The 16,523-nt window shown below is 41.6% G+C and overlaps 1 protein-coding gene and 1 long non-coding RNA gene across 5 annotated transcripts in view; one reads left to right on the forward strand and one right to left on the reverse strand.

The window, feature by feature from the left end:
• The window catches only part of KCNC1 (potassium voltage-gated channel subfamily C member 1), a 157,038-nt gene that overhangs the window by 49,309 nt on the left and 91,206 nt on the right, over positions 1-16,523 (reverse strand). The window lies entirely within an intron of this gene.
• Positions 1-16,523, forward strand: part of LOC119858064 — a 108,354-nt gene that overhangs the window by 9,878 nt on the left and 81,953 nt on the right. The window contains exon 1 of one of the 2 annotated variants that reach the window (XR_006282359.1): positions 13,692-13,815. The exons of the other annotated variant lie outside the window; for it this stretch is intronic. This is a non-coding gene — a long non-coding RNA (uncharacterized LOC119858064). Of the gene's footprint in view, positions 1-13,691; positions 13,816-16,523 lie in introns of those variants that run through there. 2 annotated transcript variants of the gene reach the window in all.

Consider the following 16,523-nt stretch of genomic DNA (forward strand, 5'->3'; position numbering starts at 1 on the left):
TTGTCAGCAGCTGCTGTGAGGTGTCTGATGGCTCTTTGATATCCATACTGCAGTTTAAAGCCTGGAGCCTGCCAATTGTTCCTCACAGGCAGTCCTCTGTGTCTTTGTGCAGGTGAAGGGGTCCACCTGCACAGAACAACTTGCAGGATCAAGTCTCCAACACATTGGTTATGTGGCTCGAGGCTTAGGTATTGTGTTGTAAGACTGAAGTTTAAGGGGTGTCTATGCTAATAAGGCCAACAAAAAAGGACTGTCGGGGCTGCAAGTGGCGAGCATTCTTGGAGTCACTGTGTACAGACAGGACCTTCATCACTGGTTGTGATTTTCTTTCTCTTATCTTTTTCATGGGGCTTAATCCTGAACCGTGCCCTTATGGAGTGGTGTATCTATATGCACAAGGCAGAAAGCAATGAGGAGAACTGGAGAATCTGATCATATATTAATGACATTTCTGCCGCTGAAAAACCAAATAACTACTGTCTAGAAGCCATAGTGGAGCCTAAGACAGGAGAATGTAGCATAATTCCTCATTCACATGCTGAGGATCAGAAGAGCCCATTCTTCATCTACACTCTGCCCATTTTATTTTCTTTTTTATTCTTCTACTTTGAAGAAGGGTAGAGGCTGGATCCTAAATCCATTGACCTCAACAGGAGTAGGATTATTCCTAGTGCCAAAGCTCGCTTGTCATCAGAGATTAAATGTGGGCACATTTGCACTGAAGCGTAGCAATCTTGTGCGCTTTGCAAAGACTTGAAGGATCAAAGCTGTGGCATGATGCAATGCAGTCCCTTCAAACCTGCACCCATATCTAATCACTCATGGATCCATATTATTGGTGACAACTTTATAGGTCTTGGATTTTGGTTCTGGATACTCAGCCCGATCTATACTTTTTTTGTTTGTTTGTTTTTTTAGGGATATGAAGCAGACATATAGCTGAGTAAATCTTTACCCTCACCAGCTTCTTATGGTACATATGTTATCTAAAACTAGGAAAATCTGCAGTCTTTTCTTTTCCCAAAAGATATAACAATGGGTGTAGAAGGTCAGACTAGCTATGGCCACCTGCTTTTTGGCACTGAAGCTCTAAAAGAATATTAAATATATAAATTAATTAATTAAAATTAAAGCCATAACTTGCATGAAAATTGTCTTAACACTTAACATGGTTTTTACCCTTTTAAAACAAGTTCCAAGTCTGTATTTCAAATAATCCCATAGAATTTGTCTAAAGTATCCCAAGTAAAAATATCTTTGGCCGAATCCTCCGATGACATAGCTCCATAGATGTGACCATCATTTAGTTCAGTGGAGCTACACCCCTTTACACCAGCTGAGGATCTTGCTATATTTATTTTGCCCCATTTGTGGTGTGTATTTACCATTAGCACTCCATTCAGCTGGCACCATGAAATTAGACTTGTTGGTTTTACTCCTTGATCACTTGATTTGTGAATAGCACCTACATTTTTCTGGGTTTTTTTGCATAGAATCTACTGCACAGTCTGTGATGGTTATAGTTTTCAATATTGACACTCCCCAGAATCACACAAACATCACTCAGACTGCTTATCAGATGTCAACAATATGATTTTTTACATTGCCTATGATGGGTTTTTGATCTTTAAAAAACAAACCACCACCACCCCCACCTCTAAAGTTATAGGAAAGTTCTCGGTGGCTGACAGGCAATTTAGCACCGAGGGTTTTGCTGATCCTCTTTATTTCCACAAGAAGCTTTTGATTGGTTTATTTTACAGCTAACATCTCTGAAATCCACTCACAATCGTGTACCCGTCTTAGAGCCAAAACTGAGAGCATATGCATGCAGAAACAGTTCCATTAGCTTTGATGGGGCTGGGACCCTACAGAGTTTGACCCTTTGTCCCTTTCCCCCGTTGCTCGTTGATCCTTAAATCATAACATGGAGCAAAGTAATGAAGTGGTGAGCTTCCTGAATAACACTGTCAGGGTGAAAAACTTTCCCCCGTCCACATAACACCACAATGTTATGTTTATGTTCTTAGTAGTATACATTTATATTAATTACAGTAAGTGATGCTAATAATTTTGGTCCCCGTCTCATGCTCTCCCTTCATCCTATAGGCCCTGTTTTTGTAATTGGATCCACTAATACAGACCCTTATGTCTGTGTGTATCTCTGTCAGAATCTATGGGACTCTGCAATGGTGCATACATCCATGACAGTGGATCAAACCATTCCACTTTTGTCTTTCAGATTTGATTATTTGTTCTTTTTGTGGGTTAAGGTATGGGCAAGTGGTAGTTATCAAAAAATGACAAACAACCCCCCCCAAATTATAACGGAAATAATAATAATATCTAGCTCAAAAAGCATGTTTCATCAGTAGATCTCAAAGCACTTTACAAAGGAGGTCATTATCCCCATATTACAGATAGGGAGACTGAGGTGCAGAGAGGTGAAATTAAATGTTTTTTCACTATTGTGAAACATCCATAAATTTCCAGACTGAAAAAAAATTAAACCCCAGAAATTTTCAGACAGAACTGAAAAAAATATCTCCAATAGGGAGCATGAAAAGCATGTTTTTACCTAGTCCTAGATCTAATGAAGAATATGGATGAACATTCAGGCAACACTCAGCATGATTCATTAAATCAGTTTCTCTCTTGGTAGCATGGGTAAGGAAAAAATTTTCCACGTGGAAGTAAGCAAACAATTCTAAACAGCGGAATAGTGTGGTCAAGATGCCAGGAGATATGGGCTGCATTAAGGATGCAGTTAACTATTCAACAAAGAAATGCAAATACCAGCCTAATGGGTTTTATCTTATAGAACACTTGGGCTGAAGGCCATCCAAATCCAAAGAGGTCTAGTTCATGCTGTCATTAAATTAGACAGAAGACTCTCTGAAGCACCTCAAAAGGATTCAGCTTCCGAATGTCACAGTGCTAGCTTGTTTATTCTCAAAAAGAAAGGAGTACTGGTAGCACCTTAGAGACTAACAAATTTATTAGAGCATAAGCTTTCGTGAGCTACAGCTCACTTCATCGGATGCATTCGATGAAGTGAGCTGTAGCTCACGAAAGCTTATGCTCTAATAAATTTGTAGTCTCTAAGGTGCCACCAGTACTCCTTTTCTTTTTGCGAATACAGACTAACACGGCAGCTACTCTGAAACTTGTTTATTCTGTCTATTACATTTAAAAATTGAATTAAATACTTAGGCTCCCCAATGCAGCCAAAAGGTCATCTTTGGCAGCATGTCTGGAGTAGTACATCATCACAGTTCTGATGCTTTAATGGTGCTGTACTTAGAAGCGTGATGAGGGCTAAGGGAATGGCAAAAGAAATGATGTTCATTTTACATTTTAAATTGTGGGTTATGTGTAACTAATTTAAGAATCTTGAAGAACAAAACAGCCTATTAAAACATAGGCTTTACTTCAGCTGATATCCTCATTATGGCCCTGATTTATGGCAGCACTTTGTCATGTGCTTATGTCCATCAGAATTCAGCAAAGAATTTTAGAATGTGCTTAAGACCCATTTAAGTGAATGGTTTCAAGCACATGCTTAAAAGTAAGTACAGCTTAACAGCGTTGCTGACTCGGGGCCTATGAACCTAATCTCAGTAGGCTTTACTCATGGAAAAGTCTTGTTACCTTTGGTGGAAGTTGTGCCTGCATATGGAATGCAGGATTAGACCACATGTAAAATAAGGTAAAGTAAAGCCCTGGGAACTGGATGATCCAAGTTACCTTGGCAAGTTTTTCTGTTAACTTGGACAGCTAGATAGACAAATAAGCCTTGCTTATCTCAGAGGTTTGTGCTTAGAGTACATGCATAAGCCAATGTTTCCTTGACCTTAAGAAAGGAAAAGTAGCCTAACATTTTATAATCTGTTTTTGAGTATTTTGAGCAGCCTCTCTTTGGCCAACTGGCAATATACAAGGTGGGAAAGACAAATAAGTGGGTACCTTTTTCCCCAAAGTTATTTCTTTCCACTCACATTATTGTAGCAACTAGGGCCCCAACTGAGATTGAAACCACGATGTGCTAGGCACTGTACAAACACAATTAGCATTCCTGCACTGAAGAGTTTACAGTTTAAAATGGCAAGACAGACAAAGGAAATATTATCCCTCTTATACTGTACCAGCATAGATAAAGAAGTACAACCCCTCTAAGAGTGTATGCAGTTACAAGGTACTCCCCCCCCGCCCCGTTATAGCTATTCCTGAAGGGGGATCACTATACTGATATGTCACCTTTCAACTGGGTATAACTGTACCCACATTAAAGCGTTTACTAGCATAATTATTCCAGTTTAAATAAATCACTTCTAGCTGAAATAGTTACACTGGTAAAGCTTTTAAGTGTAGACCTGGCCTAAGTGACTTGCCGAAGACATTCTTGGTCCCTTTTTTTTTTAAACCCAATTTCTCTTCGGTAAAAAATGCTATCATGTCACTGTAAATTGTTCAACATGATGTAATCATTGTGGCCAGACAGTGGAATGGCTGTGAACCTTTACACTGAGTTTTCATCATTGAATGTAGAGTAATCAATAGCTTTCTCCCTTCTCAGATTTTTTCAACACATCTGACTGAGTTACAGTGCATGAAAAGTTTATCCGTTCCACCCCTAATCAAGCTGCATTCTGGAGCAGCTGTTGGAATGGTACCCAAAACAGGTAATTGAAGGTGTCAGGAGAGGTTGAAAAAACTATCCGTATGTAAGCACTCGACGTATGTTGGCGATGGGTGAACCTGGAAAGGTTTAGCAGTTCATTGGGGAAAGATGCATGCTTCCAAAGTAGCCAAAGCCCTTACAAACCCGACATGGATCTCGGGACATCCCTGGTAATATCTGCTGACCTGGCAATCCTCTACTTTCCTGTGAGGGCCAAACTGAAGGAAAGAGTATTCAGCATCAGTTGTAGCAACAGCGGATTACAAGAGTTGTAATAAAATCCTTCCAAGCCATGACTAGAACTGTCCCATTGCCCATACTCAACAGTCAGCTTGATGAACAAGCTTATTTCTGCCGGCTTGGAAGCTCATTGGTTTTATCAGTTTTCAGGGGTGGACCATGAGAAAGGCCAACTTCAAGTGGTTAGAGATACTGATTGGTTTTGGACAGAAAGTAAAAAGCCGCCCTTTCAGACTCCACTCCTGACTCACATATCAGATCCTGAGTGTGCCTAGCCTTGTGAGCAGAGTCTACCACCAATCACCACAGTCCCAGGTTTGCCAGGGCAGCCCAAACTTCAGAGAAAAATAATTATGTACATGGACATTGAAATAGCCAAATGCTATCCCCTTGGTGACTCCAGTGCCACTGTAGTGACTGAGGAATCCAATCGGTCCAAAGGCTCTTTGGAATTTGAGGAGGGCAACCTAGACTCTGTCCTATAGCCACACAAACTCTAGCCTGTCCCCAACACTGTCATTTACACAGCAGGCAGACAGATCTGGCTTTAGGACAAGATATCCCCGGTGTTCAATCATCCCCGGTGCCCATCTGGAGACAAATGCACTAGTAGCCATGTTGCAGAGTCATTCTGGCAAGTTTTGGTTATGTATGTGAGGCCTTATCTCATGTCACGTTACAGATGGTGTTCGCTGTTATTAGCTACCCAACCTTGTGTTCAACCACATGAAGCAAAAAGGTAGAAACTTATTCACCAATGCCCTGCCTTCTAAAGAATTATGACAAGGCATGAACAAAGAACCAGGCTTAAGTATCTTTGTCTCAGTTCATGCATGTTGCACCCTTAGTGCATAATATCGTCTTGCCTTGTCTCCCCTGCCCACTACCACAGGGTCAGAGGGAAATCAAGCTCTCTCAACCATTATTCCCCCATGTGCTCCACATTCCCTGCACATAGCAACATTCCCTGCACGTAGCAGCTTTGCGCATCCACAACTGCTGCAGTGGAGGGCGAAAAGAAGAAAAAGAAGGCGGGGGGGGGAAGGAATTCCCCTTGTAGGTTACAAAATCCACCTTAAGCAGCAAACCACCACCAGTCCTCAATCTGCCCATTCCCTTTCCACAACATAAAAATTAATTCATATGAACCCACAATTTATCATTTCTCATGCAGCCTACCTAGAACCTCCAGCTTCCTCCCCACAGCCCAGTTCTATACATGTCAATATAAAACCTGAAGCAAAATGTAGGAGCAGCCTGAAATAAATTCAGTATCCAAAAAGAATTCTAGATGGGTTATGCTATTTATTATTGCACGTAACTCCATTTTTTTAAACAAAGCTCTCACTTCTAATTTTCCTCAAAGCAATTGCAGAATTACCAGTGCTGTAGAGTTCAGTATGGGAGTGTCAAGGAACCAGGGAGTGCAAACAGGGAGAGCCTTGCTGCAGAAGACATGAGGGAGGGGGTTTGATTATGCTGTAGTGCAATAAGTAAATCCAATTGAAATGGATTGTAAATTAAAGTAGTCGTGGGCCCTATCCTGTTCTTTAATAATGAAAGGATAATTCAGCTTTTCTGGCTACAGCTGCATATGGTTTCCATGTTCCGTTTTAGTCTGGCTTCTTGGCAACAAAACAAACAGCAGCTAATTGTATATATGTCCTTTCTGCTTAGTAGCCAGTCATGTCAAAGACCCAGGACATGAAACATATTTGTAATAGTATGACCTTTATCTACATTCCTCAGTACAAATAATGTCGTACCAGCTATCACTGTGTTTGTAAGGGCTCTCTTGTGGGTGTTCCCTACCATGACTGGAACAAAAAGATATTGAGAGGCAGAGAAAAGTCTTCTGTGTGTGTAAAAATTGTTTTCAGAGTTACAGGTAGCATGGGTTCTTTACTATAGACCTCTCTAGCACTTGTTTTTACTACTTACTTCCAGTGCTTATTTTCCTTTTTATTTGGCTTGCTCACTGCTGCTTTATTACGCATGAAGGACTTTTCAATATTGCTACTTGCCTTATGGCGTGGCAGCAGGGAGCAGAGAACAATGGTGAGCACGTTACATGAGTTGCCAGGTGTATGCATGAAGGTACCTGAGTGCTTATGTCACTGTTTAGATTTGTACTGCTGCTAAACAAAACACAGTAACTGCTGTGTTCTGGTTTGTTGTCAGAAAGCTGAACTGAAGTTGAGCATGGGAATCGGATGCAGTTTTTGGCCAGAAAGGCTGCATTATCCAATCATAAATAAACAGGCTAGAACCCAATACTGCTTGGATTTAGTTATTACACTACAGCATAATCAAGCCCCCCCCCCCCCCACTGCTCTGAAGCAGTCTGTGCCTACATTTTGCAGCAAGACTCTCCCTGGTTCTCTGGCACTCCCATGCTACTTGTACAGCACTGGAAATCTGAAGTAGCCTCAAGGAAAATTTAAAAAGTGAGAGCTTTGTTTAAATATGGATTTAAGTACAATGATGAATAATATAACCAAATACAGAATTGTTTGTTTTTGTTTAATATTGAACTTATTTCAGGCTGCTTCTACATTTTAAAGAAGACAACTGGGTGCTTTAAAATCTGAATCCAGTAAAGGAGTAGTAATGATGTTGCTCAATGTTGTAATGGTGCTTTGTATCTTCAAAGAATTATATGGACTAATTGATACTCACAATGTTCCTGGGAGGTAGCTGGGTAGGTATCATGCGTATGAGAAAATGGAGGCAGAAAGGTGAAGTGACTTGGCCAAGGCCATACAGTGAGTCAGTGGTAGAGCCAAGATAGCACGAATTCCCAACCCTCTATTTTTTTTCCTCCAGAGCATGCTTTGTTTCAAATAATAACACCAGGGAGCGAGACCTGTGGAATTTAAGTAGAGACAATATGTTACCCAGGGTCTTTCAGAACCCAAAGCAGTGGTAACTTAACTGTTTCTCTCCAGGTGGTTTCAGGAATAAACCAATGGGAACACAGTGCTTCTGTCTGATAAAAGACTGATACAAGCAAGCATGCTCTTATCTAAAACTACTGTTTAGATATTAAGCGCACACACGCATGCACTAGGTTTAAGACATCCCAGAGGATAGTTACCAACTGTCTGAGTTGGTTTTGAATGGTCAGCTTCCAGACTGCTGCACTGGGCAGCACAGTATGGGGAGGAGCTGACCATCCCTCTGTGGAGAAAGAAGTGGTTCGGGACTACTTAGAAAAGCTGGACAAGCACAAGTCCATGGGGCTGGATGTGCTGCATCCAAGAGTGCTAAAGGAATTGGCAGATGTGATTGCAGAGCCATTGGCCGTTATTTTGAAAACTCATAGCGATTGGGGAAGGTCCCAGACAACTGGAAAAAGGTTTATAGTGCCTATCTTTAAAAAAGGGAATAAGAAGGATCTGAGGAACTACAGGCCAGTCAGCCTCACCTCAGTCCCTGGAAAAATCATGGAGCAGGTCCTCAAGGAATCAATTCTGAAGCACTTAGAGGAGAGGAAGGTGATCAAGAACAGTCAGCATGGATTCTCCAAGCACAAGTCATGCCTGAATAACTTAATTGCCTTCTATGACAAGATAACTGGCTCTGTGGATGAGGGGAAAGCAGTGGACATGTTGTTCCTTGACTTCAGCAAAGCTTTTGATACGGTCTCCCACAGTATTCTTGCCAGCAAGTTAAAGTAGTATGGGCTGGATGAATGGACTATAAGGTGGATAGAAAGCTGGCTAGATCATTGGGCTTAACGGGTAGTGATCAATGGCTTCATGTCTAGTTGGCAGCTGGTATCAAGTGGAGTGCCCCAAGGGTCAGTCCTGGGGCCGGTCTCGTTCACACCATCCTCCAGATCATTAATGAAGATTTTGGACTGCACCCTCAGCAAGTTTGCAGATGACACTAAACTGGGAGGAGTGGTAGATACACTGGAGGGTAGGGATAGGATACAGAGAGACCTAGACAAATTAGAGGATTGGGCCAAAAGAAATCTGATGAAGTTCAACAAGGACAAGTGCAGAGTCCTGCACTTAGGATGGAAGAATCCCATGCACCGCTACAGACTATGGACCAAATGGCTAGGCAGCAGTTCTGCGGAAAAGGACCTAGGGGTTACAGTGGACGAGACACTGGATACGAGTCAACAGTGTGCCCTTGTTGCCAAGAAGGCATTTTGGGCTGTATAAGTAGGAGCATTGCCAGCAGATCAAGGGACGTGATCGTTCCCCTCTATTCGACATTGGTGAGGCCTCATCTGGAGTAGTGTCCAGTTTTGGGCCCCATACTATAAGAAGGATGTGGAAAAATTGGAAAGCGTCCAGTGGAGGATGGAAATAAAAAGATTAGGGGACTGGAACACGTGACTTATGAGGAGAGGCTGAGGGAACTGGGATTGTTTAGTCTGCGGAAGAGAAGAATGAGGGGGGATTTGATAGCTGCTTTCCACTACCCGAAAGGGGGTTCCAAAGAGGATGGATCTAGACTGTTCTCAGTGGTAGCAAATGACAGAACGAGGAATAATGGTCTCATGTAGCAGTGAGGGAGGTTTAGGTTGGATATTAGGAAACGCTTTTTCACTAGGAGGGGGTGAAGCACTGGAATGCGTTACCTAGGGACATGGTGGAATCTCCTTCCTTTTGAGGTTTTTAAGGTCAGGCTTGACAAAACCCTGGCTGGGATGATTTAGTTGGGGTTGGTCCTGCTTTGAGCAGGGGGTTGGACTAGATGACCTCCTGAGGTCCCTTCAAGCCCTGATATTCTATGATCACCAGCTGGGCTTCCAGGATCCCTCTTTCCATCCAGATGATGGGGAGTTTAAATGTGAGCTCTTTGCCCTAAGAAAAGGTACCTTGCACTGCTATGAGGTATTTACTTTTACCTTTTTATAGCTCATTCTAACAAAGCTCATAACCTACAGTGACTCCTAGTGGGTCAGCTTAATAACCTCTACTGGGTCACCAATTCTCCTAATTTCAATAAACTACTCATCTCAAAACATTTCTAGTCAAAACAACACTATGTCGGGGCACCTTAAATCATTTCTCACTTTCTTCCATAACTTTCTGTCCCATCCTCCCATTCTGATAGGCAAACTGCAAGTATGCAGCTGTCTGACTTGCCTCACAAAGGCCTAAGATTATTCCTTGCTATGTGGTATTTGGTCTTCAGCTGGCTGTGGTTGAATAACAAAATGGCTGACTGCAGTTACTGTCAAATTCTGGGGTACATGCAGGAATATCAAATTCCTGGGTAACAAGTAAGATAACCTAATACAAGAAAAACATCCTTGGACTGGCTCACCAGCTGTATCTGGAGTCACAGGAAAGTCACAAAAGCAGAGACTATCACAAAGAGTAATCAAGTCACAAAAGGCAAAATAGACGTTCCTTACAGAATGTGAAGAACCTGTGTGCTCTATAAGGTCAATAGATTCCCCTGCAACAGCAAAATGATGTAGCTACAGTTTAAGCAATCTGGCCTTTTTCTAACTAACTCTGCATTATGTAAATATAGAACAAGCACTGTAAGTTCTGGAGCTAGTATTTCATAGAAATTGCCTGGCTCTGGAGAGCAGCACATTCTAGCACAATATCTAATTTCCCCATGATTATTACATTTCTCCTGTGCAGGACACCCTCAAGCATTTGCTACGTGGGTTTCAGAAGCACAGCTGAGCTGTGGATTATGAACTCTGGATGGATAATATAGATTTAATTTAGTTTTTGGCTTGTAAGGGAAGTTCACTTTAGTAGAAGCCTGAAAGTTTTGCTTTTTCCTGTTGAGATTCCATTTTCTGGACCCTTGGAATCTGAATTGATTTTATAAGCCATTTTCCTCAACTAGAACTTCTCCATTATTAATATCTGACACAGTTTGGCCTGCTTCAATAAGATCTTTCGCCTATGTGAAGAAGTTCAGGCAACAGGCTTTCATGTGTTTATTTGCACCATACTCTGCTTCTTCTATCTGGCTTCTAAGTATCTTATTTTTCATCATTAAATTTACATAGTCTTCTAGATCATACAGTCATGGTGTATTTTCTGCCTGCCATAAGACTGCTGTTAGTCATATCTCACCAGCCTGCAATAACATAATGTATGTGCTGCTCTACGGTGTATGCTACACATGTTGAAGTGTTTCTAATTAACTTGTTGTCCAACAGCTGGTAGATTAAAAGAAGATATGAGGCATCCTACTACCGCTTCTGGCATTCCATTATTAGCAGTATTTGTATTACAGTAGTGCTTAGAGGCCTGGAGTGGGGCCTCACCCCTAGAGCTCCCTCTGTTGGCCTTGTGCAGTGCCACCATTGAATCTCTGCCTCAGGTTCCCTGACTAAGGGTTTTAATAAGTCCAATGAGGCTTGTATAGTGAACACCACCCCTTCAGATATCTAGTTTGTTCAACCCCAATGACAGAACATCACACAAAGACTTCCCCTTCATTGTCTCTAGCTGGAGAGAGAAGAAGCTTAGTCAACTCCAGTTATGTCCAAGGTCCCTTACCAGTTAGGTCTTTATGACCCAGAACCCATTTCTGGAGTCAGGGACCTCTTCTCACTAACTGGGGGAGGGTCTTTCCTCTTGAGTCAAGGTCCCCACAGAGGCCAAACTGTGATGACCCTTCTTCAGGATAGCATAAAATTCCTCCTTTTTCCAGGATTATGCCATTGCTGGTGAAGTCTTTCATGGCAGCTAAGTTTCTCTGAGGCTTGGCATCCAGAGACTCTTGCTTTCTGAAACTCTCCCATCCAGGTGCATTCTTCCTTGGTTTCCTTTGATTCCTATCCCTGAGAAGCCTTCTCTATAGGAGCTTTTGCTATATTCTGGGAACTGTTTCTCACCCCTGGAGTCTCTATTCTCCTAGCTAGGGCCAGTGGGAGCAGCTTTCTTTTATCTTGCCCAGGTGCTTCTCTGACTACTTAACTGCCCCTTCCAGGAACTCAATGCATTAACTGGTCTAAGGTGAACCTAAGTTGCCTCATTTCCCCCTTATGGAGCCTGTCACAGGTGGGCTGAGCCCAACTCCTTCAGAGGACTAGCTACCCTCTGACAGGCCCCATCAAAGGGTGATGCTCCATTGTACTGTACTAGGCAGTATACACACATAGCGGAAGTCCATATGCTGAAGACTCACAATCTAAACAGAGAAGGTGGGAGGGAACACAGAGGCATAGAGAAGCAGTGATTTGCCTGAGTTCACACAGCACCAGGTCTGCAGTAGAACCTGGATTAGAACCCTGGGTCTCCTGACTGCTAGCTCAGTATCCTATCAAACAGACCATGCTTTCTGATGTTTGAAGCCAATAGGAGTTTTGCTGTTGACCTCAAAGAAAGCAGGAGCAGGTCCTTAGTTCTCTAAGCAAAAGCCTCTATTTTTGGAGATGAAGGTCCTGGGTTGAGCCCTCTGAGCCAAAACTTGAAAATTGTTGAATACAGAGCTGAAGCCGTATTTACTCAGTTGCTTAGAGGGAGAGATTGAACTGTGCACCATCTCTGAATCTTGCTTTTAAAAAAACTGCAGTGAATTCTTGTCTGTCTGACTTTGGAAGGCTTTGGGCCTATACTCCTCACCTGGAGTTGACCTTAATTAGCTACATCAAGGTAAAAACGACTTGTCTTATCTTGATGTAAAATCGTACTGCAGACAACTATCTCAAATTAGTTGTGTCAATGTCAAAATGTCCTTTTCTGCAACAAGGACAAAGCCCCAATCTCTATGCTGTGTGCTTTTGCATGGATGGTTATGCTGCCAAAGTCCAAATGCGGGACAAGTCTGACTTCAAAGGAAGGACCTAAAGTGGTGACACTAAGCGTGTATTTATATATAGTTTAAAGTATTAATAAATGATTGATAGATGTTTTATTAAATGGTGAATTGTCATAGATTATACAGAATCCAGTAAATTGCTTATTGATCAAAGCCAGGCCTATAATGCCTTCTATTAACATGATTGTAACTATCTATACCTTCTCCTACTCATGTCTGAAACATGCTTATGACATGTATTAATTCTTTATTAATCCTTTACTATCCATTATAAATGTACTCTTGACTGAAAAATAGTAGGGCAGGAAGCTTTAAACAATCTAGGATTAATTTCTTTACCAGAAATAACATCTTTTTTTTAATAACCCTGGTGTCAGGAATCAGCATGTACAATGCAAGTACTTGAAAGTAGCAATAAGTGTGGGCTAACACCAAATGTAGGCAATAAAGTGCTAAATTGGAGTCTAAAATAACAATATTTTTGCCCATATTTATTGGCCCTTTGGACCAAGGATCTCAAAGAACCTTACAGACTAATGAATGAAGTCTCACGACATACCTGTAAGTACTACAAGTCCTCTTTTGCAGATGGGGGCACTTGAGGCACAAAAAGGGGTGAAGGGCCAGATTTTTAAGAGTTTATCACCCATCACTGGGACCAAATTCTCAAAAGTCCTCATCGCTCTCATTGTGACACTGATGGCTAGATTGTCAAGAGGGCAGCACCCACTACATTAAGCTCTACTGAAAATCTGGCTACTTATTTTGATCCATAAATGGGAGCTGAGTTGCTTTGAAAATCTGGCTCTAATTGTGGGTAACTAAGTCCTTTTGAAAATTCTGGCCTTATCAAAAGTCCACACAAGTGGGGGCAGAATTTGGATTAGAGTCCAGTTGTGGGTTTATAGCCATTGAGGCTGGATTTTTAAGGAGCCTATAGGGGTTAGGCAGCTGATGCTCATTGAAACTCGTTAAGGTGTCTTTGAAAATTTAATCCTTTACCATTAGGGCATGCTGGGTATTTGGGAGATGTTGTCTGTATTCAGCACCTTTGGAATAATGATTGGAGTAATCAGAGAGTCATCTGTTATATCCTTCTGTACTCATGCTGGGTTTACTGTATAAGTTATAAGCAGGTAATTCTCAAACATCTTCCTCTAAGGGTTCACTGAATAGAATTAGACTGTAGCCCCCAACATGTGGTGAATGAGTGAGTGGTTTATCAACAAGGGAATTCAATTTCCCATGTAAGAATACCTACTTCAGACAAAAACTGTTCTCCCTCGATCTGCATGGGTAATTTCAATAAGCATGAGGAGTTGTGTGTGTGCATTAGAGGGAGAGAATGTCCTAAGGTCTTCACAACTGTCACAAAGGAAGCGTCAGGGTGCCCAAAGAAGCAGAATGCACAGAAGGGGATCTGGAATAATGGTTGACTAGAGCTGGCAATTTTGTGCAGAAAGAGATATGAGTGCAAAAAAAGAAAAGGGGTGGAGGGGGAAGTCAAGATTATAAACTATAGCTTAAGCCCTGCACAAAATACACGCTAGAATTTTTTTACCTTGCTGATTCAACCTCATTCTTCCCCTACCTCCACCCTGTCATAACAGTAAACATGTCATTTGAGGGTAACACTCCTAACTGGCTTGCACCTGTAACAGATTTCCCCATCCTACCTTCCCCACCTTTCCTTTCTGCTATTTGAATTCTTATCCAGGGCAAGTGGAATTCTCACCGTCTCATGTTGTTTCAAAATGCCAGGGACTCAGGATATGCTGCGGGCTCAGGGTGTGATCCAAAGCCAGTGTGTTGGAGCCAGTGATTTCAGACGCTTTGGATCAGATCTTATTGCTTCATAAACTGGTAGCTAGGTTGGGTGCTCTGTTTCTTCTGTAGCATACTGAGCAAGCATAGCTGCCGGTCACTGATTTATTTGTTTGTATAAAGTACTAGTTGATGTAGCTATAACAGCAGCAATCTATCTGGCTTGTACAGAGAAAATATGGAGGGAAGTCCATTAAAAATAATCTCCCCCACCTTTTGCTAGAAGGGCAAAGGGAGTCAGCTGTAGGAACTGGAGCTTGCAGAGGATCCATGGAGAGGTCTAGCTGAACTCTCTGTTACCTTTTGGAGCACCTCCTCATCAGACTGTTCCTAACCTCAGTGATGTTTCTCCTCAGCCACCAACTTCCCCACCTCTCAGGAAATAGTCCCTGATTTCAATGGCTTCAGAAAGTGTCTATTAACCTTCTCCAGTCTTCAAAGGCTACTTCCTGAAGCAAAGAGATCTCATGGCTATGGTGACTGGAGCCAAAATCTAGAGCTCTGGGGGCAGTTTACATACTAGTCACTGTTGCAAGTGGGACTGAATGTACTTAATCCTCCCCCCCCCCCTCTTTAAGGATAGACTGGCAGGGCTCACATACACACCAACAGGGGAGAAATTACATTAACATGGCTGCTTCAGTTTTAAAACATCGCCTACAAATTATGACAGAACATGTACCAAAGTATCTTTGCCCAGGCACTGGGGTTGTCCAGGATTTCAGTACAGCTCTGGGAACTGAAGGTTTTGGGGGCTTCTAAAGAACCCACAGTGGGATCCCAAATTGCTTTTCTTGCTCAGGTCCAACATAAACAGCAGCTATTATTTTTATTTCTTGGCAACAGAGGGACCTTTTTAAATATTTTATCAAACTTGTTTTAATATATGGGGCTATCAGTGTCACTGGTTTGACCCATGCACCCTGCAAACAGGCACTCTAAGATTCTCCCTCCACTCTGCCAATTTACCACAGTCATGACCTGCAATAGCTTTGCTATTCCTGTCCTTGGCGATGGTGCCAGATTCTACGGTGTGTTCAGAAGAGGCTTCACCATCCTCACAAATATATCAGAATCCAGACAACTTAACTAACTTAATAGTGATCTAGAAGCCTGGTGCTCCAAATAGATACTAACAGAGTCTGGCCATATCTTTTCCTCCACTGCAACATTATATCTCCTTCCCCATTTTCCCGTTAATGAGAATGCAAACATTATATATATATATATATATATATACATATTACATAGTTCGAAAACTTCTGAAGCAAACCCTAGCATAAAATATCACTGATAGGTATTTTGCTTTAGCTTCCAAGTAAAAATAAAGATGATAAATCAAAATAATGAGGAGAAAGTAATTCCTCTTTTGTCTCTGCTATTCATATAAATGTTGCAGTTTAATACATTTTAGAGGAGGATTTGGAAAGCTTTCAAAAGCCAAGACTGAAGTTAGATCATCCCTCGAGATAGCTCTCAAAGCAGCTGTTACTAGAGTGCAGATGAATAACACTAAGAAAGTCTTCTAATTAGAACAGTGATAAACCTGAGCCTATCTACTACTTACTTCACCTCTGTATTAAATGCTTCATCAGAGTAATAAGGGAAAAGGGCAAGCAATCATTTAACTATTGAGCACATTTTTTGCCTAATTATGTGGTGCGAGTGAGTATTAATATAGGAAAAATTCACCCCAGCAACAAATTTCTCAAAAGTACATCTGTCTCCTAAAGAAACCATCTTACTTCTTGGAGTTTGTATCTGTTTCAGTAAAATATTTAGATCCTAATCCTCCTTGCCCTAAAGTCAATGTAATCCACTCCAATGGAATAATAGGTTTTGGCACTTAATATGTGTAATCATACCTAATAACTAATCAGATACATTTAATGTTACCATCAGATTTCATATGAGGTTGCCTAAAACTGTACTAGATAAGAAATGCATGGTGCAGCACAAACCCACATTTGCACACGCAAAATAGGGATTTACATATCCGAGTACCCATCTGCATTCTTAA

Source organism: Dermochelys coriacea, chromosome 6 (assembly GCF_009764565.3).
Source record: "Dermochelys coriacea isolate rDerCor1 chromosome 6, rDerCor1.pri.v4, whole genome shotgun sequence".
Lineage (NCBI taxonomy): Eukaryota > Metazoa > Chordata > Testudines > Dermochelyidae > Dermochelys > Dermochelys coriacea.